At 43.4% G+C, this 26,663-nt stretch overlaps 1 long non-coding RNA gene across 1 annotated transcript in view; it reads right to left on the bottom strand.

Annotated features, from left to right (window-relative positions):
- LOC134482707 (uncharacterized) overlaps window positions 1-26,663 on the bottom strand; it is a 372,018-nt gene that overhangs the window by 243,040 nt on the left and 102,315 nt on the right. Inside the window, exon 3 of the long non-coding RNA XR_010059159.1 lies at window positions 21,714-21,757. This is a non-coding gene — a long non-coding RNA (uncharacterized LOC134482707). The remainder of the gene's footprint in view (window positions 1-21,713; window positions 21,758-26,663) is intronic.

Raw genomic sequence — 26,663 nt, 5'->3', positions numbered from 1 at the left:
ACATATACGAACAAAGGAAAAAATGGATGGGTCACCCATGGAATGCACATCCTTGAAGGCTTGGGGTTTTGAGCTAGTCTTTGCTAATAAAAGCTGATGTACCTTGTCTGATGAGAAAGGCAGAATCTTGGCAAATTTTTGTTCAAATAGGACAAAACAAAAACAAATAGATTGTGGGCAAGATTAACTGAGTGGACTGACTTTAGCACAAGTTTTCAATAACTAAAGTGAGAGCGATGGCTATCATTAAATAAAAAGGAAAATTTGAAAAAATTATTCCTTAATTCATTGAGTAATAATTTTATTTTTCATATAATGAAATTGAGGAACATATCCCTTTATGCATCGAGTCATCGACACTTACTCACTGACCACTGACTGCACAAGCCATTGTTCTAAGGTCCTGGAGAACAGAATCTGGGCAAGCATATGGGATTTTTTCTTTTCCACAGAGAAAACAGCCTTCAGATAAAGAGTTGATTCACACACATTCTAAACATAAACCATGACATCATTTCAATTCCTTTCCTCAAACCACAAACGATGTTTTCAGTTCTGTAAGTTAGAAAACTTGATCTGCCAGAGGAGGCTGGAATTCAGGCAGATGAAGGATGTCTTCCCACACGAGTCCTTCTACTGTCTTGTGGGTGCCAAGTTAAGAAACTGACTGAATGTGCATGGCGAGACTGTGAAGGCCAAAGCCCACTTGGTAGAAAACAAGTAAATCTCTTTTCTGTATATTTGTGAGCTATGGATTTCCTTGAAAAATAAAAATTACATGGACAACAGGCCAGCACTGCCTCAGCTTCTAGAAGCTTGTTTTTAAGATGTATATGTATGTACACATATGTTAATCATGTGTGTGCGAGTACATGTGCTTGTACCTGTGAGAATATGTATATGAGAATGCTTGTGGAGGCCAGAGGACAATCTCCAATGTCATCTTTAGAAACACCATTCACCTCTTTTGAGACTGAAGGCTATCTGACCCTCAATGGTTGGACAAAGAGACCCCAGGATCCTCTTGGTTCTGACTCCGTGGCACAAGATTTCCAAGCATGCACTACCACACCAGGTTTTTTGTTTGGTTGGTGTGTTGTTTGTTTTGGGGAGTTTATTTTTGTTTTGTTTTGTTTTAATAGATTTTGGGGATTGCATCCAGGTCCTCATACTACTGAGCTATCTCTGCAGACGAAACCATCCCCTTCTTAAGACAGGATAGTCTCATGTATCCCAGGCTATCATAGAACTCATGGTCTAACAAAGATGTACAGGTATGGTAGTAAACACCTTAATCCTAGAACTCAGGAAGTAGAAGTGGGATGATCAGAAGTTCAAGATCATCCCCAACTACATCCTGCACTAAAGGCCAACCTAAGCTACATGAGACTATTACTGCCATTGCCATCACCATCATCAATGATCGTCATCATAGAATAAAGAGCTGGAGAGGTAACTCCACAGTTGAGAGCACTGGCCATTCTTCCAGAGGACCCAGGTTTCAGTTCCAGCATCCACACAGTAGTTCACAACCTGTATGCAATGCCAGTTTCAGGGAATCTGACCCCATCCTCTGCCCTACCCAACACCAGGGCATTCATGTGGTACACAGACATACATGCAGGCAAAGCACCCATATCAAATAAAATAAATTTAATTTTTAAAAGATAATAAAAACAACAAATAAAGTATAAAACATGGAAAAAGGAAGGGAGAGAGAGATGGAGGGAAGAGGAGAGAGAGATGGAGGGAGGGAGGGCGGGCAAAAAAATGAAGGCTGCTTGGTTTGAGCCTGAGCCATCTCACCTTCTCCACAACACTCTCCTGAGAATCCTAAATGTCAATTCTTCACAAGAATATCAATGGTGACAGAGGAAAGCTCCTGTAGATCTCAATGTTCCTTCTGGCCCTTGACATTCCATCCCATTTAGAGAGTGTTACACTCCACACATGCACAGCACTATAAAATACTGCATTGTGTTTACATACCACAGCCCACCTACTGGATGAGCCGGAGCCCACTTTCCAAACTACAGGCGAATGCCACGCACAGTCAGCTGTGCAGCTCACTCTGCTAACAATGTGGTATTTCTTAAATTCTCTCATACGTACAATAAATACATAAGGCCCTACACAGAATGCTTTTACTCAGCCCAGGATAGCACAGACGCCTCACTAGGGAATACTTTGGGTACAATCGACCCTTAAAAGTTAATTGATGACAGCTTCTGTTACGAAGCTTGAATCTTATAGGCATGGTTCAAATGAGAGTAGGTAATAATCCTAGACCGACACTGGTCCTTGAACGGACAGAGAGATCAAGAAAGATGGGAAATAAGGGTAGATACAGACAGGAAATCAAAGTATGGTCCCTGGCTTCCAATGGTTCAACTTTACAGCTTTCACCTCCAGGATGGCATGAAAGGGAAAGGCATTTAGTAGAAGCTACACTTCAAGCTTGGGTCTTTTCTTGGGTTAGTGACATGTAGCATGGTCTCCTTCTACAACAGGTACCGGCAATGAGGTTTCGCTCCCAAGTGGTGCTGTTATCAAGAAAGGCAGCCCTCTCTCTTGCTCTTGCCCTTTCCTTCCTGCTCCCACTCTGTACCCATTTCCTTCCCCCCTTCTCCTTCCTCATGCTCCTGGCCAGTCTCTACTCCTCCACTTCTCTATTCTCTCTCTGCCTCTCTCTGCCTCTACTACCCTCTTGACTCCCCTCCTCCCTGTGCCCTAAATAAACTCTATTCTATACTAAAAAAGAAAAAAGAAAAAGAATGGAAGCCCTACGGTGTGTTGTGTGGCTAAACAGGAATGTCTACTATGTCATATTTGACTTATAATATTTTCCGATAGTGTATTCATTAAGACTAATCCCACTGAAAGCAGAGGATCACACACACACACACACACACACACACACACACACACACACACACAGGCACACATAATCACTCCAACACTACCTATTATTATGATCACTAAATGAAGCAAGATATTCCAGAAACTTCTTTCCCTGTAACTTTTCGGAATTGGGATAATAGAGAGGAGAGTAAAAGAGAGAGGATGGGGAAGAAGAAAGGAAAAGAAGGAAGGAGGAGGAGGAAAAGGAGGAAGAAGAAGAGGAGGAGGGGGAGGAGGAGAGAAAAAGAAGAAAAAACTAGGCCTGGCTGGTTCATGCCCATGATCCAAGCACTGGGAAGACAAGGGAATCATGAAAGCTCACTGCCAATCTATCTAGTTAGTAAATGCCAGGTTCAGCCTCAAAAAGCGAGAGCAATTGAGAAAGATATAGCCTCTGACCTACATATCCACATGCTCGGACACACGTGCATACAGCAGATTTACACGGTGAGGAGATGACAGCAGAGATTCCCATGCCAAATCTAAGTCCTCCAGTAGGGATGTTTAGAGTTGATGAAAAGAAGGAAAGGAGAAGGCACTCACATCCATTTTGTGCCATTTCCTTAGGTAGAAAATGGAGAGACAAATGTGAGGTTAAACACATCAATGGCATGGGCTTTATGCCATCAACCCACCAAGTGGGTGGACGACTTCTAGCTCAGATGCTCTTGTGATGAGACACAGAAGGCATAGGTGTCTCTGCACCATATGTCGAGTACAGCTTGGTCGGTCCAGACAGTAAAGGCTTGAGCCAGCAACTCCATGTCACATTCAAGAGAAAGCTGCTTTCTAGGTAGCACACTTTTGGGAAGAAACAGTTCATAAGTGATTTTAATTGGCCACAGTATACTTTACAGACGTCTCTGAACAATTAAAAGCATGTGTTGAGAACTGAAATTGCTCCTGCCTGATTGCAATTTTTACTGCCAGACATGGGGTCCACAAGAAGCACTTAACTTTAAAGGTGACCTCTGCTTTCTGGTGATGAGTCATCTCCAAGTAAGCACCACGGATGGTCTCCTTAGCAGTGAAAATTGAATACTTGGCAGTGGACAACTGAAGGAGACGAAAGAACAAGAAAACAGAAAAAAAGCCGAAGGGTAATGGGAGTGGGGGGAAGGGACCTTCTTCCAAATCCAAGAAGAAGAAAGGCCGAGCATTTTAGCAAGAGATGAAAATAGGTATTTAGAATGAAAGAAGGGGGAGGGTAGGCTGGTGGCTAATACCTGTAATCCTTTACTTGGGAGCCAAAAGCACAATTGACATGAATCCAGGGCCAACCTAGGCTACATAGTGAGTTCCAGGATAGCCTAGATGGCAGAATGAGAACATTACATCATTATGAACAAAACTAAATCTAGTGCTGGGTATGGTGGTACACACTTGTAATTGCATACTAAGTGGACACAGGAGGTTTCAGGAGTTCAAGGCCAGCCTCAGATACACGGTGAGTTCAGTGCCAGTCTGAGCTACCTAAAAATCCTGTCTCAAAGAAAACTAAAAACAGGGGTAGGATTCACCACATTAAAGAAGAACTGGTGAGTTTTACTAGAACACTGAAAGTCTTACAGACATGAACAAACTTAAAACAGTAATTCCCCTCTCTCTCTCTCTCTCTCTCTCTCTCTCTCTCTCTCTCTCTCTCTCGGGGTGTGTGTGTGTGTGAGTGTGTGTGTGTGTGTGTGTGTGTGTGTGTGTGTGTGTGTGTGTGTGCCCGGTGACCACAGAGGACAAAAGAGAGTGTTGGGTACCCTGGAGCAGGATCACTGGGCACTCGGGAGCTGCCTGGCTTGGGTGCTGGAGCCAAACTCTGGTCCTCTGGAAGAGCCACTTTCCAGTCACCGAGGTTGTTGAATTCTCACACTCATCTGAACCATGTCAGAAAGTAAAGTAGACTAGACAGTCATCCCCTCACTGTCTCATTATATTTTAATAAAGGTTACATGTTAAAAGTTTTTTTTAAAAAAAAAGTGTTTGCTCACTGCAGAAAAGCAGAGGAAAGGGAGCATGAAAAGAAAACCCTTGTATGTGTCCATGCCCCACATTCAGCTACTGATAATATTCAGGTTCAAATAAACATAAATGCTTTGCAGAGATAATGTTGCGCAGGCAGGCTCCCATTTTCAATTATGTTTTCCAATCTAAACTTAAAATACTGCCTACAAAGGAAAGCAAGGTCTCGGTGTTTAACATCTCCTCATAGACATTCCCTTCCATAATGTTCTCTGTTGATAGAAGATACAAATGTTGACCTTTTGCATTCAACGTGCTTTTTACATAGAGATTTCATGTGCGCATCAATAAATTAGAAACCAGTTTGCTCTACCTTGGTTCTCTGTGGGTATTTTGTTTTGTTTTGTTTTATTGTTTTTGTTTTTTGAGAGTCTTATCTAGCCTGTGCTGGCCTCAAAGTCTGTACAATGTAGCTAAGGTTGACCTTCGACTCCTGATCCTCATGCCTCTACTATGAAAATGTCAGGATGACAGGGACACGCCACGATGCTTGGCCATAAGTGTATCTTTTAAAGTACCCACAAAATGCACTGCTAAAACAGCAGTGTAATGCGAAATCGCCGTGCTCTGTGAAATCTTAATGACTGAAGTGACAGCTAGTGGTCTGGAGAGAGAACTCAGCTGGTTAAGTGCTTCCTGTGCAAACATGAAGACCTGAGTTCTATCCCAACTTACAAGAAAAAAGCCAGGCATGGTGACAGTCATCTGGACGGTGGGGAGAAGGAGATAGGAGGATTCCTAGAGTGGGCTGCCCTGCTCATCTTGCTGAAGCAATGAGGAGCTCCAGTTGACTGTTCCGTGTTCAGTGGGACCCACTACCTCATAAATAAAGACATTGCCATGTGGCTAAAATCTGGCAGTGCTCGGCAGAGACTGAATTTTGTTTCCAGCAACTATGTCTGACTCTCACCCCAGGGAATTTGACATCTCTGGCCTCTGTGGGCACTGCACTTCAGTGTACAAACCCACACTCGTACTTACACATGTATACATAATATAAAAAAATAAAAATGAATATTAAATCTAAAGAGTAATAATATATAAAGAAACTAAAACAGAGGAAGACACCGATAATCAATCTGTGGCCTGTATGTGCACTCACATATACCTGAACTCATATACATGCATACACCATACACCAACACACACACACACACACACACACACACACACACACACACACAACGACAACAAGAAGCCTCTATTACTAATGACCCATTAATAAGTAATGTAGGCTGGAGTTTGAGAGAGCCTGTGTTTAGCATACACAAAGCCCTGGGTTTTCCAGAACCAAAAATAAGGAAATGTTACTAACTGGCCTTTTAAATTCTACCATTCCAAGACCCCAGACTTTGTCACGCTCTCACACAAGAGGGTGACAGTTGCTTTGCTTTCTACAACAGGGCTAAGGATGCTTTTTTAAGTAGTTCAAGCCACAAGCAGGGTATTAACAGAAGGAAAATACTGAAGCGGGTAACAGAACTGGTTAACCGTGCCCTAAGGCCTCTACCATTAGTGAATTTTAGAGATGTCTTAACTCACTACTCATAATTGTCCCTGAAAAAAAAAAATATATTCTCTCATGTCAAGTGGAGGAAGAAACAGAGTTCAGGTTTAATAGAAGGCAAAGGGGAAGGGTGAAGGCGAGAGCAGGAGTTCACAGTAAAGCCAGAGCAGAGGGGGAGCCAGGCACACACTTTATGAGCTCAGACAAGACAGAGGAAAACCCTTCCCTCTGCAGCCTTCTCCTTGCTATCTGCCCTCACCCCCAGGTCTGAAGTAAACCTGAGCCAGGAGCCTCCTGGTGCTGCAACCCTCCTGTACTTAGAGCCTCAGACTCAGCCAGCAGCTTTTGGAGCCTCAAGGTCATAGCTAGGGTTGGTACACACACACACACACACACACACACACGAAAATAGGTTGGGAAGCAAGAATAAAGGAAAGAGTTGCTTGGCAAACTAATATCCATGGAGAATTAGCTTCTGAAAGTCTGAGCAAACAGTTCACACCATAAAACAGCTGCTGCTAACCATCTGCAGGTCCTAATCAACACACACACACACACACACACACACACACACACACACACACACACACTTCTGTCCTGTGGGGCCCTGGCTCTTAGCTATTTCCTGTCCCCTTCAACCCCCTAAGCATTCTTGGTCAAAGACTAAGTCACAAACTTACAGGCATTTACAGTGCTTTCCTAGAGTGGATTCTGTCCAAGATGTCATGACAGTAATGGAAAAGAGCATGTAGGCCTTCCAGTTCTGGCGTCTGCTCACCACTTGCAAAAACTGTCTCCCCTACCTTACTCACTGGTTCCTTCAGGTCCAGTCGGTGAACTGGACCAAATCAAATCATTTCTAGAATCACTGTATCACATTTTATTTAGTCTTTCTGTTTCTTTCCCCAGCCTCAAACTAATGGCTCTATGCCAAAGGGGGTGGTGGGGGGAGAAGAAGTTGCTGTTTGAGAAAGTATCGGCATGCCTGGCTCCTGCCAAAGTTTACAGCATAGTTCTATCCTGAGCCACAGCGAGGATGGGCCGTTGTGGGGGAGGGAAGTGGAGCCAGGCAGCTGTTTTTTCAATAAACTCTAGCAGAAACCCTCCCACTTCCTGCACTGGCTTCAGCGACCCCAGCAGAGAGGAGGCAGCCAGCGAGATCTTATTCCTCCAAGACTCAGGCTACTGCCTCCCTGACTCTGACCCTCCTCCACAACTGACCAAGGTCCCTTTCTGATCCGCCCCTCAACCTCAGGAGGGCAGCCAGAGGGTTTGTCCCAGCTCCTTTGAATGTTTATTCCTGGTCCCCTGCTCCCAGGAGAGATTCACCTCCTCTCCCTAACCTTAGCCCTCCCCATGCTCCACCCTCCAGCCCGGGTGTCCTAGCTCTGAGGCACACCAGGCATCAGTGCAAAGGCAGGGAAGGGAGTGCATTTCTCATCCCACACCTTCCAAGAAAGGGCTGGCCTTCCTCTCTGCAGCTGTGGTCAACAGTCCCAGGGCTCCTCAGACCAGCCTTTCCTCAGTCAAAGCCTCTGGGTTCAGTCTCCTTTCTGGAGTGGAAAGGGGGGCAAGAACATGAGAAGGCATGAAAAAGCTGCTGCACCCACCAGCACGAGGCCGCTCAGTCAGCCCAAAAGCTCTAATTTGTTAACCTAGAAACCCCTGGGGCATTGCAATCAAAGAGGGCCCCACCCAGCAGCACCTCTGATTACTTTTTTCCCTTCTAGTGGGCAAGCAGAGAAGAGGGAAAATCAGGACAACTGTGTGCAAAACAGAACTACTCCATAACACGGACTTGGCTCTCACAAGACCCAGATTACAGACTCAACACCTCCATGTCTGTCCAGATGGAAGGGGGAAAATACAGGGTGCAACCTAGATCCAGCTGCCCAGACAGCCTGCCAACTGGAGCATCAGTACAGCCTCAAATTGCTCCTCAGGCCCCAGATGGCTTTTTCGTTCCTTCCTTTTAAAGTTCTTTAAGGTTTTCTAGTTCATATTGGTAAACTGACTCTTTCATATTCTGGCTTTAACAGTGTGCAAATCAATGCACAATGAAACCTCGGTGTGAAAGGGCCTGGCGTAAGCATAAAAGTATATACATAGTGACTGTGCATGGAAATCAACCTTTCTTTTAAAAAGTCTCAAATCTTTCTTAAATGACTGAACAGTAACCAAAGAATGAACATTGTTATGTCATAGATCTGTTAATGATTAAAAAAAATAAACAATTCAGGCTTGGGGAGATGGCTCAGTCCATAAAGTGAGGGCAAATGTGATGTCCTCAGTTTGATCCCCTACACCCACATGAAAGACAGGCACAGCTGTGTGCTCCAGACATCCAAGAGCTGGAGAGAGGAAGGTGGGAAGGTCCTCGGGCTCCCTAGCCAGCTAGCCTAGCTCAACTGGTGAGTTTCAACTCCCAGGAAAAAGTCTGTCTCAGAAAAGAAAATGTGGGAACCAACCAACAAAAACATCACATTGACCTCTGCCCCCAGGCACATGGGCACATGAACATATACACCTACAAACACACACACACACACACACACACAAACACACATACACACAAAACACACACAAACACATACCCACACATAAACACACAGACACACACAAACAAACACACACACACATGCACACACTACATGAGTTGGCACATAACCAACCCTAGGTCACCCTCTATTTCCAAATATAGATCCCATATAGCCTAACTCACTGACTTCCCTTTAGTCAATAAAAAAGGCTGAATTGTTTCAAAAGGCATGAGACATCAAAAGATGGTCTGTTATGATTTAGCCTAGTAAAACTATGTAATATATATAATGATTGTTGGCATCCAAAACAGTATTTCTCAAAAAAAAAAAATCATCTCAAATAGATGGTATATGCCCTTGCCACATACAACTCAGGACCCACTGCACCCCCCTTCTCTTTGTACAATGCTCAGGCACACCGTTTTTCCGTTTTTCCTCACGCTAAAAGAATTTAAGGGGTTGGGGATTTGGCTCAGTGGTAGAGCGCTTGCCTAGCAACCGCAAGGCCCTGGGTTCGGTCCCCAGCTCCGGAAAAAAAAAGAATTTAAAACCCCATAACAACTCAGAATTCCAAAGTACTGCTGCGCTCTAAACTGAGAATCTAATTTTCCTTCTTATCTTCCTTCTTCATTTCTAGGACCATTGAAGCAAAAAAGGAGGGTAGGACAAATAAGAATTTAAATAGATCTATGCAGACTCCAGGCTTTTGCTCTGAGGTCTAGGCAGAGGCTTCAACAGCTGAGACAATGACTCCATGAAATGGACCTAAGATATCCTGTAAAATATATGTGTGTGTGTGTGTGTGTGTGTGTGTGTGTGTATGGCATAAATGGCATGTTTTAAATCTCCTATAATGTGATTATGGCTACTAGCATGGAAAGGGGGGGATTCACAACGGAATAGGAAACTAAAGAGCAAACTCCATGTAAGGCAGAATCTGAAGGACCTGGCAGCATCTTCTCTCTAAGGAGTCTCCATCAGTCATCACTAGAGCAGGTGGTAACACTTCGGCCAGCCTATCAGTGACTAAGACCGATGCCAATGCTTCTACCCTAACGGGGGAAAGAAGTGTGGCTAGATGCAAAATGTAGTACCACGCAATCAGAAAGATGGTTCATTAGAAGTAGAATAACACTTGTCAGCAAACACTTTGGAGTTTAAGTGCCTCAAATGCAGATTCTTCAGAATGATCCAGAAATGCCTTTCGTGGAATCCTCCCATTTGTTTCTCTTCTGGAGTTTTCATGGGTCAAAGCCTAGGGATGTCCTGAAGACCTGGTGGATATCCTGCTTGGATAGGAAGCTCAAGAGAGAGGAGAAAAACACACACACACACACACACACACAAACAACTGAGGGACTTGGGGTGCAGTGATGACCTTTCTAAGGCGACCTTAGAAAGGGTGGTACCTGCATAACATCGAAATGAAAGCTTTCATCTCTGGAATCTCAATGACAGCTTCACTCCAAAGAACAAGGGGGTAGAAATGCTTTCTGGATTTATAAGGCAAGCATTTCCAAGGTTTTGTTTTCCAAAAGGAAAGAGAAAGAAGGGCAGATGTGTAGTGACTATGAATGGCACACATGGTTTCCTCAGAGGTTCTGTCTACCCAACAGTCACCCTACTTATGTGAACCAAATTGTTAAGATGTAGAATACAATATACACTTCTCTACGGAGCCTGGTGCCTGAGCCCAAGGCAATATGATCTGCCCCACCCTAGAGTCAGGTGAGGAAAGGCCCAGCACACCACATACTTGGGAAGGCAGCTGAGCGCACCTAGTAGGATACTTCTTCAGAATGCGAAGAATAAAAAACGTCCAACTCACAATTCCTGGTTGTAAATTATCTTACAAAATTATCATTTGCTTAATATTTTCACATTGGAAGTAGGAAGTGCATGAAAGATCCTTGTACAAGTAAAATGACAATTGCTGATCAATCATCTGCATGGACCAGACCCTGCACGGAGTTTACATGTTTCATTTTATTTGATTCCTACAGCAGATCAGGGGGTCGTTATGACCACGATCACCACCTGTTAGAATGCAGCTTGAAGCTTCAATAAACAAAACAGCATGCCAAGGGCAGCTGGGCATTCAACGCATAGCAGTCAACACATCTTCTGTAAGTCACCGTGATATGCACCTTTCATAATTGGACAATGTACCAAAACATCAATCCCACTACCAGGTTAAGAAAAAGGGGTGAGCTGGGTTCTCAGCTGACTGAAAGAAAGCTTTAGTGGTGGAGTAGCAGGGGAGAAAGCTGCTGTCTTAGTCAGGGTTTCTACTGCTATGAAGCAGCACCATGACCACAACAATGCATTCAGTGGTGGCTGGCTTACAGTTCAGAGATCTAGAACAGTGCCATCATGGTGGGAAGCATGACTACATGCAGGCAGACTTGGCTATAGAGAAGTAGCTGAGTCTTCTACATCTGGATCTATGGGCAGCAGGAAGAGAGGTGGTGGGCCTGGTTTAAGCATCAGAAACCTCAAAGCCCCAGGAATACACCTCTTCCCACCAGGACACACTTCCAAGTATTATTCACTTCCCAATAGCCTTTAGGGGCTATTTTTATTCAAGCCACCACTAAGGTGAAATCTTCAGTGTGAACTGAACCCCAAACCTCATTATTATGAACCATTTTGCCTGTGGTTAGGTAGTCAAAATGAAATGGTATACTGGATGCTCAGTAAATATTACATTTCTTCCCCCAGTTCCCCAGACTCCCCCTACATCTCTGAGGAACCAGAAACTTTCAAACCAAACCAAACTCTATGTTTTGGAGAAGTTACATTTATGGTCATAAGTACGCCTAAATATGCTGAGTCTCTGAAAGGAAATAATAATTATCATTTATTCACAGAGAAGAGCTCATGTTTGGAAAAACTCTTTTTTGGCTCTGTTTGATTCGATTTTGTGCTTTGTTGCCTTGTTTTGAGACATAGTCTCTGTGTGTGGCCCAGGCTGGCCTCTAACTCACCGTTACCCTTTTGCCTCAGCCTCCCAAGTGTTTGGATTACATACCCTAACAATCCACTTTGTTGTGTAATCCTGTGTTTCAAAAAGGAGCTAGAGGAGGCTAGAGAGATGGTTCAGTGGTTAAGAACATTTGTTTTTGAGCTAGAGGAGGCTAGAGAGATGGTTCAGTGGTTAAGAACGTTTGTTCTGCAGAGGATCCAGCACACACACAGACCTGTCCATAAGTCCACTTGGGGGGTGGGGGGAATCTTCTCACCTTCTTGGTCACTAGGCACACATGTGATACACACACATACATCCAGGCAAAACACTCCTAGACATGAAATAAAATACATCTAAGAAAATAAATGAAGGGAGAAGGGCTGGAGAGAAGTTAGCAATTACCAGGAGCCAGGTTTGATTCCCAGCATTCACCTGACAGCCGTAATTCCAGCTGCCTATACTCCAGTTCCTGGAATCTTACACCCTCTTATGCCCTCTGAAAGCACCGGACATACACATGCAATGTTGACATATATTCATGCAAAAACACCTATACTCATAAATACCTTTAAATTATTTGGTTTTTTTAATAAAAATAGCTAACCTCGATGGTGAAGGCCCATAACCCTAGCACCCCCAGCACTTCTAAGGCAAAAGCAGGAAGTTTCAGAATACAATACCTATGACTCACCTACCAGGTTTTCTCCAAACATCATTTTTAAACAAAGTTACCATTCTGCATCAGCCTAGGTCTCTATCTTACCCTTGTCTGTGTATATTCTTTGGTATCATAATGTCCCATCTTTACGTCCCAGCACCTAGAGCTAGAGCGATGGCTCACTTGGTAAGAGCACTGGCTGCTCTTCTAGAGGAACCAGATTCAGTGCCCAACAACTGTCTGTAATTCCAATTCCAGAGGACCAATACCCTCATACAGACATACATAAAGGCAAAACACTAATGCACATTTTAAAAAAGGAAAAAAAGAATCACAGCAGCGAGCTGTGATTTTTAACTTTAACTACTGCTCAGTGATCATCAGTTGCTATGAAATCTTTACGGTCCACCAAGAGAATACTTGTGAATGAAAACCTTCTCTTAAAAAGACTAGAGATATTAAAATTGACCTTCTATGGTTCTATACAGAAGTGGTTGCAAGTGGTTTTCAGACCCTTAATTACTTATGTTAAAAATAATCCCCTTTTCCAGTTCCACATGATACTACAGAGTACTCAGCACCAGTTGGTGGTAGCATAGAGACAGATACATTGGTCATTGGAACAGAAGGAAAAGCCCAGTTATTGGTAATGTCATCCACACAGCCACGAAGGGAAAGAATACACAAAAGGAAAAGGTCTTCTCCTCAACAAGGGTACCAGGGGAAACTGGAAAGCCACAAACATGCCAAGAAATGAGGGCAGAGTTTTAGCTTGTAGCATATGTAGATGAACTCTAAATAGATTAAAATCTTTAATGTCAGCCCTGGACTTAGAAAAGTATCAGAAGAAGCAAAGAAAACTCTCAGCAGAATCAATCGAGGCAGAGGTTTGGGAGTATGACATTAAAGGTGTATAAAACCCAGCCCGAGTAACTAGAGCTAGATCAGGCCAAAAGGCTTCTGCTAGGCAAAGAAATAAAGTGAAGAGGCAGCCCAGGACAGAAGAGAAAACGTCTGTAGATCACATATTCAAAAAGTAGTTAATACTTGAAATACAGAAGGAATTGATACAACTCAATACACTTTTAAAAAAGCAAAGATATTTTTCCAAAGAAGGTGCTTCAGTGGCCAACAGGAAGATCCAGAGCATGCAAATGAAAACCACAATGATGTGGGATATGCCAGCACAGGGAAGGCAGAGGCATGAGGGCCAGAAATTTAAAACCAGCCTCTGCTACAGTGTAAGCTTGAAGATAGCCTGGGCTCATTAATTAGACCTTGTATTTAGAATGTTGTTATCAAAAGGCTAAGAGGCAGTAAGCAGTGATGTTTACAAAACACTGCAGCAATGTGAGTTACACACACACACACACACACACACACACACACACCAAGCCATGGAGTAACATTCAGCTAGATAAAAGGAAACCCCATCATCTGGTCTGGATGAACCTAGAAAACATGACACCAGGTAAAAGAAGACAGACACAGGAAAACCTGCACAGTACAAGCTCTGTTAATATATGTAATCTAAAAACAAGCTCAGACTCTTGAGTTAAAGAGTAAAATGGTGGTGAGAGGAAATGACAGATATCCCTTAAATGGCCTGAACGCATCATTGATCAAACACACGATACTACGACTACAGTTCATTATGCTATCTTGTTTACTTAAAATTTGCTGAGTGTTCCATAAGTGCCCACAACCTGCTTTCCACACACAGACAAGATGGCAACTAGGCATAGGTGGGATAATTAATTTGATTGTAGTGGCTACTATGTTATGTCTGCCAAAACTTCACAAGATGTATCTTGAATTATGTAAAATTTTCATTTGCCAATCCTCTTCAATAAAGCTGAAATAAAACTAGAAAATGTTTTAAAAATTTTAAAAGAATATTCCTCAACTAGAAATGGGCATAAATGATATTCCTGACAGATTTTTTTGCTACAAAATTTGTAAGTAGCTTAGTTCTAGTAAATTCTTTCATATTCATAAACACATTTTGTAAAGAAGTAACAATATCTCTTACAAAAAAACGAACACACAGATGAACAAAAGCCTAGAACACTAACCAGGGTTTTGTAAATTCCCTTCTCTGTGAACTGTGTTCACCTTTAAAGGTGAAATGAAGGGCATTGTTTTCATAAGAAACTGTAATCCTAGGTGGCAAACTGCTAAGCCACTTTGTGACCACCAGGAATAGCACAGCTTCTTGGAGAGAAGCAGAGAAGTGACCTTAAAAGCTCTTCATTCCATCACAGATAATTTGTCTTCTAGAGAATGCTGTCCACACTGTTTATCCATGAGATCAACAGTAAAGCACCAGGTCACAACGGCATGGCAGTCAAAGACACATGGTCTGAACTCAGAGACTTGGGGTCAAGTGCCTGCCTGGCCAATTCCACGGTCCTGAGACAAGTTAACCTCTCTCTGTTTCACTCCTATCATTTGTAAAAAGAAGTCAGAGTACTATCAAATACATGGAGAAGTCAGAAGGATCCCCTGAGTTATTGCACTTACTAAGGCTTGCACACAGCACCCATCATCTCCCACACACTGCTTCTATGGCAGCTGACAGTAACAGCCGAAGCTTTGACCCATGGCACACAACATCATCAGCTGGTTACAAAAAGGTGCCCTCCAACTCGTTATGCCTAAGCTTTCTAAAAGAACCACACATTCCAGGATATTCTAGAAGACAGATTTAAAACACAGAATATGAATCTGGCATGCTTTGTGTGTGTTCCCAGGGTGAGTGGACGCTCTTCTTTCCAAGAGATGAGCCTTAGAGCACACATCACTTTCAGCAGACTTTTGTCAAACAGAGAATGTAATTTTTAGTAGTGGTGGAGGAGGTGGTACATGTCCTTCCATGTATGTAGAGGTCGGAGGTTCGTGTCTGGTGTCCTCTGTTGATCTACCATTACTTTTTAAATGACACAGTCTCTCACTGAACTGAGTTAAAGAGTAAAATGGTGGTGAGAGGAAATGGCAGATATCCCTTAAATGGCCTGAACGCATCATTGATCAAACACACGATACTACGACTACAGTTCATAGTCACAGTTTCAAACAGGCTAGCTGTCCAGAGAGCTGCCACAGTTCTTCCGTCTCTAGCCTCCAGTGGTGGTACTGCAGATACACACCACCTTCCTGAGTGTTTTCCATGGGTACCAAGGATCGGAGCTCAGGTCCCAAACTCGCACAGTACACACTTTGCCCTGTGAGCCAGCTCCCCAGCCCCACAGTGGATGTAAATTATTTTGTAGTTTATTTACTCTGGTATCTTACAACAACATTCCTTATATAGGAGAATTTTGCACATGGCTTTTCCATGGGTCTTCTGCAGAGTGAGTGAGTGATTTCCTTTACCCACACAGCTTCTCAAAAGCTTCTTTATTACTGTGTGTTTTCCTGTCTGCGAAGGCTTGACAGGCATTCTCAACCTATGCTGGCCACAGTCACTCAAATAAAAACATTTATTATAAAATTAATATTTTTAAGACATTAAATCAGCATCAAAGAGAATCTTAGCATCAAAGAGAATTTCTACTACTGTGAAGAGACACCATGATCAAGGCAACATATTGGTAGGTTACAGTTTCCATGGGCTAGCGTCCATGACTACCATGGAAGGCAGCAGGCTGGGAGCATGGGGCTAGAGCAGCAGCAAGCGCTTACATCCTGATATGAAAGTTTGAGGCAGAGAGAGTAAGACTGGGACTGGCATGGGCTTTTGAAACTTCAAAGTCCCCAGTGATTCACTTCCTCTAACAAGACCACACCTCTTCATCCTTCCCAAACAGTCCACAGTCCTACTAACCAGAGACCAAGCATTCAAATATGCAAACCTATAGGGGCCATTCTCATTCAAGCTACCACAAAGACTCTCAAATAATTGGAAAGTGGCACTTTTATAGATAAGCAGGTCGAAAAATAGGGAGGGACTGCAGGTACATGTTCATTACAGCATTACTCACAAAGTTAAAAGGTGAGGAGCACATGTCTATGCATGGATGAGTGGAAGAATGAACTATAGTATGTGCTTCATGAGGAAGGACATGATGCTTATAGAAATACAGCGAGCACACAAGAACAAATACTGCATGCCCCCACTAATGGGTGTGAACAAACTCAAGGACACCAAGGAAAGTGGGTTGTGAGGGGCAGGCAGGAGATGGGAGTAAAATCAATGCTTCATGCATGTGGTTTTGGGTTAGGAAGATGAAGCTGTTCTGGGGATGGGCAGTAGTGATGACTGCATAACACGGTGAGCAACTGTGAGGCCAATAAGACACACCCCACAGCAGGAGGCTTTATCTTAGGCTTGTTACAACCTAAGAGATAATACTGAACCATCCCAGCTTAGCGCTGCTCACTCAGAATCTCAGCCACATGTAGGTGGTGGAGGCAGGAGGATTGGGAATTCAAGTCATGAATACACATTACTGTGCCAATTGTTGTCTTGGCCCCTGTACATCGTAAAAAGAAAAAAGAAGGACCAAGTAGCTATCAGTGACCTTGAACTATAGAAACTATTCAGGGGGCCAGAAAGATAACTCATCAGGAAAAGGACCTTGCTGCCAACTCTGATGATTGGAGTTCGATCCCAGGAAGCCACATGCTGGAAGGAGAGAACTGGTTCCCAGGAGTTGTCCTCCACACAAAATGATGAACAGATAATGTTTTGTTTTTTAAAATCAGCTAGATAATTTTGAGCAAAAAGAAAAATGCTAAGAAATCAGGGACCAATATCTACTTCGTTCTCATCCTTAAAAGATTGGAAGGAAAAGCGGGAAGAGAGGAAAGGGGGGAGACAAATAGAAAGCAGGAAGGAAGAGGGGAAGAAACAAGCTTCCTGTTCCCTCACTGCAGGAGAAAGCATTGCACATGCTAACTACCAATTAATGGGAAAAACACTGCAGCTGACTAAGATGTGAGCCAGACCCAGTCACGGGACACCTGTGCTCTATTTGGTACCTGCGATGCTCAAAAGCAATAGGAAAGATTCCAGGGTCTAGCACATGCCACAGTCTCCAAATTGAACCTGAGCCATCCATAATCTTCACTGTCAAGGCAAGGCCTAATAAATTTCAGGAAGATTAATCCCACTTAGACCTAGCATCACTAGCCTCCAGTGAAAACACTCGATTAGATCATAGGGGTCCAGCCGGTCTGGCTCGCCCACTTCAGCGGCTGTTTCTCAAGCTTTAACTGACAAGACATGACAGGAATAAGGACAGAACTATTTCTCCTTCCCTTTGTCCTTCCCTGCAGCCACATTTACTAGCATTTTATAGTCTCTTTCCAGCAGCACGCTCCCAGGAAGCAGAGGTGAGGTGCTCCATCACGCTCACACCCCTCATGCCTTCAATCACGCACCTCCACAGAGAAGATTCAGAGGACTGGGACTGTTGCCAGAGCTGACCAGTTATTTCCTTTGAACACTAAATAAAAGCTAATGAGGCAAATTATCTTTGCTTCTCAAAAAACCCTAGGATTGCACACTGAAAATCCCACTGTAGTTCGAATTGGACTGGGAGATGAATGGTTTCGTGAAAGATGATACTCTGGGGGACCAGCAACTCCTGGTTTTGATTAAGCTGACGTTTTTCCTATGACAGGCTATAAATAACCATTTTTGTTTAAAAATGTGTGTGTGTGTGTGTGTGTGTGTGTGTACGTACTGTTAAATTTGGAGGTTCTAAGAGCCAACATGATCCCAAGCAAGCTATGGGATGCTTCTGCCTCGTCTTTGACATAATCTCTATCTGCTATCAGGCCAGCCCTTGGCATTTGCATCCACATCTGATTACAATGACTCACATGAAAAATAAAAAGTTTTCATAGATTTGAATTATTTTTCAGACTCCTAAACAACACGGCCAATACATTATTTTGCATTCGTTCTGATTACAGGTTTTGTGGAATTAGAAACAGGTGGCATGTGATACTCAGGCCTGCTGGCAGGAAATTTGCATATCAACAGAAAACAGAAATTTTCTAATCACATAAATCATATATTGTAATCACATAAAAAAAAAAATCATTCTTCCAGTTCCTGTTTGTGAGAAATGTGTTTTAAAGGGCAAGAAAAGCAAACATGGTCAAGGTCAACACAACCTAAAGGGTTACCCTTGTATGGTAAGGATTTTCCACAATGTGCTTCGGGAAATACACAAATGTTTGTTTATTTCCCCAGAAGGAAACCATTGCTGGAGACCACATAGGTAGATTTTGTTTGTTTTGTTGTGTTTGCAAAGCTGGGGCTAGAACCCAGTCCCTTACCCAGGTGAGGCGAGCATGGGCCACTGAGCTACATCCCTAGCCTCTTTGAGTTTTTATCTGAGACAGAGTCTTGCTAAGTCACCCAGGCTGGTGTTGAACTAATTCACTCTATCACCTGCTTAGACCTTGAGTGTGACATCCTCCTATCTCAACCCACTGAGTAGCTGAGGTGACCAGAGTATCCCCCCAGGCAGACTCCAGTCAGGTTTCAGACCTCTGCCATCAGTTACAAATAATTTCCTGGACTGATTAAACTTTCTCATCTCGGGAGATAAAACTGGGCCTTTATTTCTACCCCAAATGCAATCAGGAGGGAGATGAAAAGGACATGACTTAAACTAAGCATGATGTCAAAGAAAAAAAGAAAAGAACTCACCTCTAACCCACTTCTTTTAAACTGGAAAAATAAAATGTGTTTTCCACAGAGACTTTTTTTTTAATCTGTTTCTACTCAAGGCTAGAGGTCTATTTATTTTTAAATGACATGGAGGAACCCTCCCAACTGCAACTCAGATTTACATCTGGCTAATCCTGAAAATGTGACTGACCAAATTCATGCTGTTTGCGTCTAATGAGTTCTGTGATTTGGGGATAACACGTGTGAGAGATGGCGAATTAACTACGGAGAGTCAGAAAGCAGCAAGCAAGCTAGCAATCTTGGAGGATACGAGTCAATTTCTAATCATGCTTGCCAGAAGCTTGGGGTGGGAGAGACAGGTGATAAACCCTGCCAAGAACTTGTCTCCATTTCCTTTTCCCGTAGACTATTTCAACACTCCATCAACAAACATAGCTCAACTTTTCCTTTCCACAATTTTGGAGATTGCAAGGAAAGCTCTGGCCCCCCTGATAGTCTCAGGAAAATGAAAACACTTCGCACTGCAAAATGCAGTGTCAGTCTCTAAGAGGCCCATTCCTGGAGCTGTGTCCACTTATAATCAAAAAGGGACAGAGGTGAAAGGTGATGTCACGGGCATGTTAGAGAAATGCAGAGTCTAACGATGCTGGCGCCGACAGACAACGAGGAAGCCATGATCAAAATTCCACATACCTAGACACTCCATACCTAGATAGCACAGAAGGGTGAACAGCAGCTAAATCAAAACAACAAACAAACCCAGAGACAGCACAAGAATAGACTTTAGATCAGGTCTCTTAGGGCTGAAGAACTGAAGTTCTCAGAGCATTTACTCATATGACAGGTAAGGGCCTGCAAGGGCCTGCAGGGCTCATGTCTTCCCAGCTGACTCTCAAACCTTCACCAGAGATGAAATGTTCACCAACGCTTTCTATCCATGACTGCCCTTGGAGGGCCTTTAAACTCTGCCCCACCACCCTAATAAAATCACCAATCTCCTGGAATCAAACAACTGATTCAGATGTCCAAACAGGCAGCTAAGAAACACAACTCTGAAAATACACCCTTAAAGAAGCACGTCTCCCTTTAAATGAGGAAAAAGAATACCCTTGGCAGGGAAGGGAGAGGCAAAGATTAAAACAGAGACTGAAGGAACACCCATTCAGAGCCTGTCCCACATTTGGCCCATACATATACAGCCACCCAATTGGACTAGATGGATGAAGCAAAGAAGTGCAGACCGACAGGAGCCGGATGTAGATCGCTCCTGAGAGACACAGCCAGAATACAGCAAATACAGAGGCGAATGCCAGCAGCAAACCACTGAACTGAGAATAGGTCCCCTATTGAAGGAATCAGAGAAAGAACTGGAAGAGCTTGAAGGGGCTCGAGACCCCAAAAGTACAACAATGCCAAGCAACCAGAGCTTCCAGGGACTAAGCCACTACCTAAAGACTATACATGGACTGACCCTGGACTCTGACCCCATAGGTAGCAATGAATATCCTAGTAAGAGCACCAGTGGAAGGGGAAGCCCTGGGTCCTGCTAAGACTGAACCCCCAGTGAACTAGTCTATGGGGGGAGGGCGGCAATGGTGGGAGGGTTGGGAGGGGAACACCCATAAGGAAGGGGAGGGGGGAGGGGGATGTTTGCCCGGAAACCGGGAAAGGGAATAACACTCGAAATGTATATAAGAAATACTCAAGTTAATAAAAAAAAAAAAAAAAAAAAAAAAAAAAAAAAAAGAAGCACGTCTCCTTATTGAATCCTCACAGACATTTATTTAATTTCATTGTCTGGAGCTGGAGAGAAATCTCAGTGGTTAAGAGCACTAGCTGTTCTTCCAGAAGACCCAGGATTCAATTCCCAACACCGCATGACAGCCCACAACTGTCTGCACCTCATGTTCCAAAAGATCTGGCACCCTCACACAAACATGAGTGCAGGCAAACCATCAATGTACACAAAAATAAATACATCTTTTTAAAAAAATAATTGTTTTTTCTGACTCAGAAGATCATAGTCACCAGTTCTGTCCCTGGATCCTAGATATACTTCATACAACAGAAGCAGGCTAAGTTTATATTTTTACTTCTGGAGACTGAAGCTGGCTTAGTGTGGATGATAGAAGGCAATGGAAGACTGGAGCAATCCGGGTGATACAAAACACACCATGTTAATTAAATGTTTTATATATTATAATACCTTATATAGTACCATAAGGTACACATATGAATACATAAAAGGAAAAATAAAAAATAGACATATGAATACATAAAAAAGTATGCTATTATGATAGAAAACATAGAAAAAGACACCCAAAATAAATAGCTGTGAGGAGGAGAGGCAGAAAGCAACGGGGTTCATCTGGGACTTTGGGATGACCCAAGCAAAAGCAAGGCCCAGGCTGGAGTGACACACACAATCACAAAGATTGGTCATCTAGAAACCCTCCCAACCAGGAGAAATCTCTTACCTGAACGTGCTGGGTGTGAAGGCTTCTGCAGGCACGTGGGAATACTATGAGAGAAAGGGAAACTGGGTTATACACTGTGAAAGGAACCATGGTCCTTAGAGGACCTAACACTGCCCTGGCACTTGACTGTTCTAGAGCCACACCACAGACTCAACGCAGAGTATTCTCTCCGCAGACGCTTGAGCAAAGCTAGGAACCTTCAGCAAGGATGGGCACAGCTCCAATCTGGCCGCTCCTGTCTAAGGCATGGCCTTGCAGGACATGTAGCCATCCCAAGCCTAGACTTTCATAATCTGGTGATAAATTTCTCCAGAGTAACTCTCAAAGCTAAGAGGACTTCACTACACCTGAGATGCCGTGGTGGTGTGTGTTGCAGGGCGTGGAAGGGGAAGCATTCATAACACTGTGTAATGTTCCCTAGTGATTGTTTTTAATGTGTATTTTGCCTGCATTATATATGTGTACCACTTACATGGCCGATAGCCAAGGAGACCAGAACAGAAGATGGAGCTGGACCCCCTTGGAACTGAGGTTACAGAGAAGTTATGAACAGCCACACAGGTACTGAGATTTTAACCAGGATCCTCTGGAAGAGCAGCCAGTGTTCTTTCTCATCGAGCCGTCACCTCTCCAACCCTTACCTTAATGGTTTATGTAGCTGATTTCATTTAGCCTTTGAAATAGTTTGTAAACCTAGTGTCAGCAGGGCTTGGGAGATGGGCCAGCTGGTGGTATTTGCCATCCAAGCACAAGAACCTGCATTCCATTCCTAACACTGAATTAGAAGGTAGCACGGTCCTGGAATAGGTGCCGGGAGGCAGACATGGGCAGATCCCTAGACTTATTGGCCTGCTAGCTTAGACTACTAGTGGAGTCCCAGGAAAATCAGACACCTTGCCTCCAAACCCGAGGTAGAGAGGGCTGAAGAATGGTATCAGAAGTTGACCTCTGGCCTACATAACTTCGCACTGCCAGCAACAGAAGGCTCTAGAGCTATAGTGGAAGATGAACAAGAAAGTGTTCCTGTCACAGAAGTAGCAATGGAAGTCACAGATCAAAATGCCAGCTGGTGACCTCAGAGGAGAACTTCCTAATAGCACCATGTACCAAACCCTGGGTGCCAGGCCACCATTGTTGCCACATCAAAACCCTAGTGAACATTGACTCTAGGACTTAAAAAGAAACGCAAGATTCTATCAAAGGTCAAGTTTGTTTCCTATGGCTTACCCTTTTAAAACACTGGCATTTTATGAGCACATGTTTGATTCCAAAATAATTACTCAATAGAGTGGAGAAAAAAATTAGCTAATAACACTTTTGCCCAGGCTTGGATATGCACACTTAGAATCCCAGCTTGGAGAGAAAGAATCAGGGGGATCTAGAGTTGCAAGGTCATTCTTGGGTACTAAAAGAATTTGAGGCCAGCCTGGGCTACATGGGACCCTGTCTCAAAAAAAGCAAACAAAAACTTATATTTTACTTTAAAGCTGCATTTGTCTTTCCCTGATAACCCCCTTTGAACACATGTGGAGTTCATGACAGCAAGTTTTTTTCTTGAAACTTGGAAGTTCTGTTTTTTTCTTCACATTTTTTGGGTAACTATACCATAAAGTCCTTATTTCCAGAAAATCTAATTCCAAGAAAAAAGTTCTTGGCAATTCAGGGCAGATTCAGCTATTTCAGGGTGACTTCTTTTTTGTTATGCAGGGGAAATAATTGTCTAAGGATTAGAAATGTACAGTGTTCCTCCTGCGGCGGGACAAGGGTGCATCTCCAGTAGGTGAACACACTTCAGAAAGCAACCATCAAGATCTCTGGGGCTCAAGGTCATTTTTTCTCTCCTTACGGAGCTACACATAATTGGCAAAGCACATTTGTCCTGTGAATCAGGTAGCAAGAAAACCATTTGATAGATCAGCAGTCATAACCAGGACACACCTGCTCTGGCTCCCTCCAGATTTAAAATAATTCAGCATCATCAGCCTCTCCAATTAAGTACAATTAATATCCTGAAATGCAAAAAAAAAAAAAAAAAAAAAAAAAAAAAGCTTGGGTAACTAAAATGGTTGCTACCACCACACACAGCAGAAAATACCAACTGTGCACACGGTAGCAGCCTCCCAACTTCCCATCGACCTTGGGGTGCTAATGAGACAGCTCTGCAGAGACCACAAGAAAAAGCATCCTGCACTTAGCTGGCCCTAACGCAAACTCAGATTCTTGTCCCTCACCACAGCAGGAGGCCATCGCTAATTGGGCTGTGCAGGAGACTTGGCCTGAAATGCGCTGCCCTGAGCACACCTCAGGAGAGGATTGGGCTACGCACATACACGTGCACTCGACTGAATGGTCACACATCACATGTACGCATGCACACTCGTGCATGTAACCGGGCATGCAAACACACATGCGTACAAATCCAAGTGCACACTCAGACACGTTCTCCATACCCACTGCTCTTTGTTTTCTCCCCCAAAGCCCAGGTGGACATAATAAACGTAGTTTTTGATATTAAAGTATGTGATTAATTGGGGGGGGGGGAGAGCAGGTGGGGTTTTGGGGTTTTTTTTTTTTGTAAGCATAAGCCTCCCCCCATAAGCCGGGTGGTGATGACCACAGACAGAAACAACAAAGGCTCCTGGTGAAAGGAGCCCCTCTAATCACATTAGCTTGCAGTTCTAAAGGAAGATGGTTCCTCTGAATCTCCCTTTATACATAGCAACTTCAAAAAAATCCCTATTTTCTTAGTACATCTTTACGGAGGAAAGCGTGCATGCCTTTGAAGACTCACACAAAACAAACAAGAGTCTTTACAAGACCTCCCTGGCCACCCAGGGAGAATCAAATAGTAATTTTTTTCCTCCAGTAGGCCACCCCAGGATACCAGGAAGAAAAAGGAAAGAGAGGAATTCATCAAGTAACCAGGATGTGCTTTTCAAGTGTGGCTATCAGACTGTTTTAATCTAAATATTATGTTATAGTTTTCACTAGCAAAGCCCACAGCAGTCTACTGATCCATTTATTGGACAGAAGTTGTTTTTAAATCACAGAAAAACAGGTTAAAAAATCTAGGAAATGGCAGAGGGGAGGAAGATGTTAGAGTTTTCTTTTTTAAATCCTGAGAAAGGAGCAGAGGTTTAACCGTGGTGATTATCAGAGTGGTGGAGGGACGAGCAGGGAGTGCTGAGGCCCTCGAATGAACTGTTCAGTGGCTTCACTGATGGAGGCATTGGGGGTGGGGGAGCTGGCATGGCACCACAGGGAGAGCTAGGAGCAGGCAGAGTGTCTCAGAATCTTAAGAAAGACTTGGAGGCTACACATACCTACATGGACTCTGCTGCTTGTGTCTCTGCACAAACTCTCCATTTAGACCAAATGAAAACTGGAGGAGTCTTTCTAACCAACTACCCCAAGCTGTTGTCCCTTGCCCAGTCCCTACTGTGACCATTTGGGAATCCATGCTCCAGCGCCACACCCTCAAGGTCCATACAGTTTTAAGTAAAGGTCACATGTACCTGCTTGAGAAAGTTTACTGATGGTCGTGTGTGTGTGTGTGTGTGTGTGTGTGTGTGTGTGTGTGTCTGTCTGTCTGTCTGTCTGTCTGTCTGTGTGTTCATGTGTGTTCATGAGAGTATGGGTGCACATATGCTGGAGCCTCAAATGACAGTCTCTTACTAGACTAGGACTTGACAATTACAGGCTAGAAGGCCATGGAGCTCTACTTGTCTCTATGTCCTACCCACTTCCCCAGTATTTTACATGGGTGTTGGGACTTTACCAACTGAGCCATCTCCCAGCCACATAATGGTCTTTCACTTCCCTGAAATAATCGCCTGACCTTATCTCTCTACTATTTCTGAAAAGAGCTAATTTCCTGCCTCAGTTTCTCATCTGATAAAGCAGATAAGAAAGTGAACAGTGTTCACTGCTGTAAATGTTAAGGGAACTGAGGCTGCTGATTGACATTATTGACAGTTGTCAGTTGACTCAAAGAGCAAAGACCTCAGTAAACCTTTTCTTAATATCTACAGCTGTAAGGACACATTGTAAAATCTCAGGATTTTTATATGATCCTTTAAATAATCCAAATATGAGAGAGAGAGAGAGAGAGAGAGAGAGAGAGAGAGATGCTGACACAGCAGTAGTGATGCATGCCTTTAATGTGGAATTCTGTGAGTTTGAGGCCACCCTGGTCTACAGAGCATGTTCTAGGACAGTTATGGCTTCACATAGAGAAATCCTGTCTTGAAAAAAAAGAAAAAGAAAAGAAAAATCCAAACAAAACTAATCATTGTATAATAAAGAAAGAAAACCAGCTCCAAATGAAATAAAGCCAAAATAAACTAATGTTCCTTCATGCTGAACTTTAATGGATAGGTTGGTGGATAGATCAGGAAGGTGGGATAAAAGATAGATGGGACGGATAGATAGATGGATGGATACATTAACAATTAGAAAACACAAAGGCCGCCCAGTTGGTAACCAGTTAATTGATCAAGATGTCATCAGCAATTCAAACCCAGGGTGATAAAAATCCTGGCTTGCTACATACATCCCTCATGCTTTTATATACAAAAAAGACAGACAGGCAGACAGAGAATCATTCCTTTTAATTTTTAAATAAAATACAGATTAGGAAAACCTATCGTGTAAAAAAATAGAAACAGTATTCCTTTTCAACCCTAGGATGTCTTCAGTCATTTAAAGTCCAATTGTGTTTAAAGCCTTTTCATAGTAGCAGCAGCGGCAGCTAGTCTTTGCCTTGTGAAGCCTATTCCTGCCACAGGTGTCCCTGAGTGGCAAAACCACATGCCAGTCACAAGCCCGTCACCTCAGGAAGCGTACAGACAGACCGTTCTTGTGAAGAGCTCCCAGCTCCATGTCAACTCTTGCTCTTCTCCTCCAGTCTGCCCCAACATTGATTCAGCAAAGTGCAGCACCAGCATGAAC

The sequence above is a fragment of the Rattus norvegicus genome, chromosome 17 (assembly GCF_036323735.1).
Source record: "Rattus norvegicus strain BN/NHsdMcwi chromosome 17, GRCr8, whole genome shotgun sequence".
NCBI lineage: Eukaryota > Metazoa > Chordata > Mammalia > Rodentia > Muridae > Rattus > Rattus norvegicus.
The sequence above is the reverse complement of the archived record's forward strand: the minus strand, read 5'-3'. Positions and strand labels throughout refer to the sequence as shown.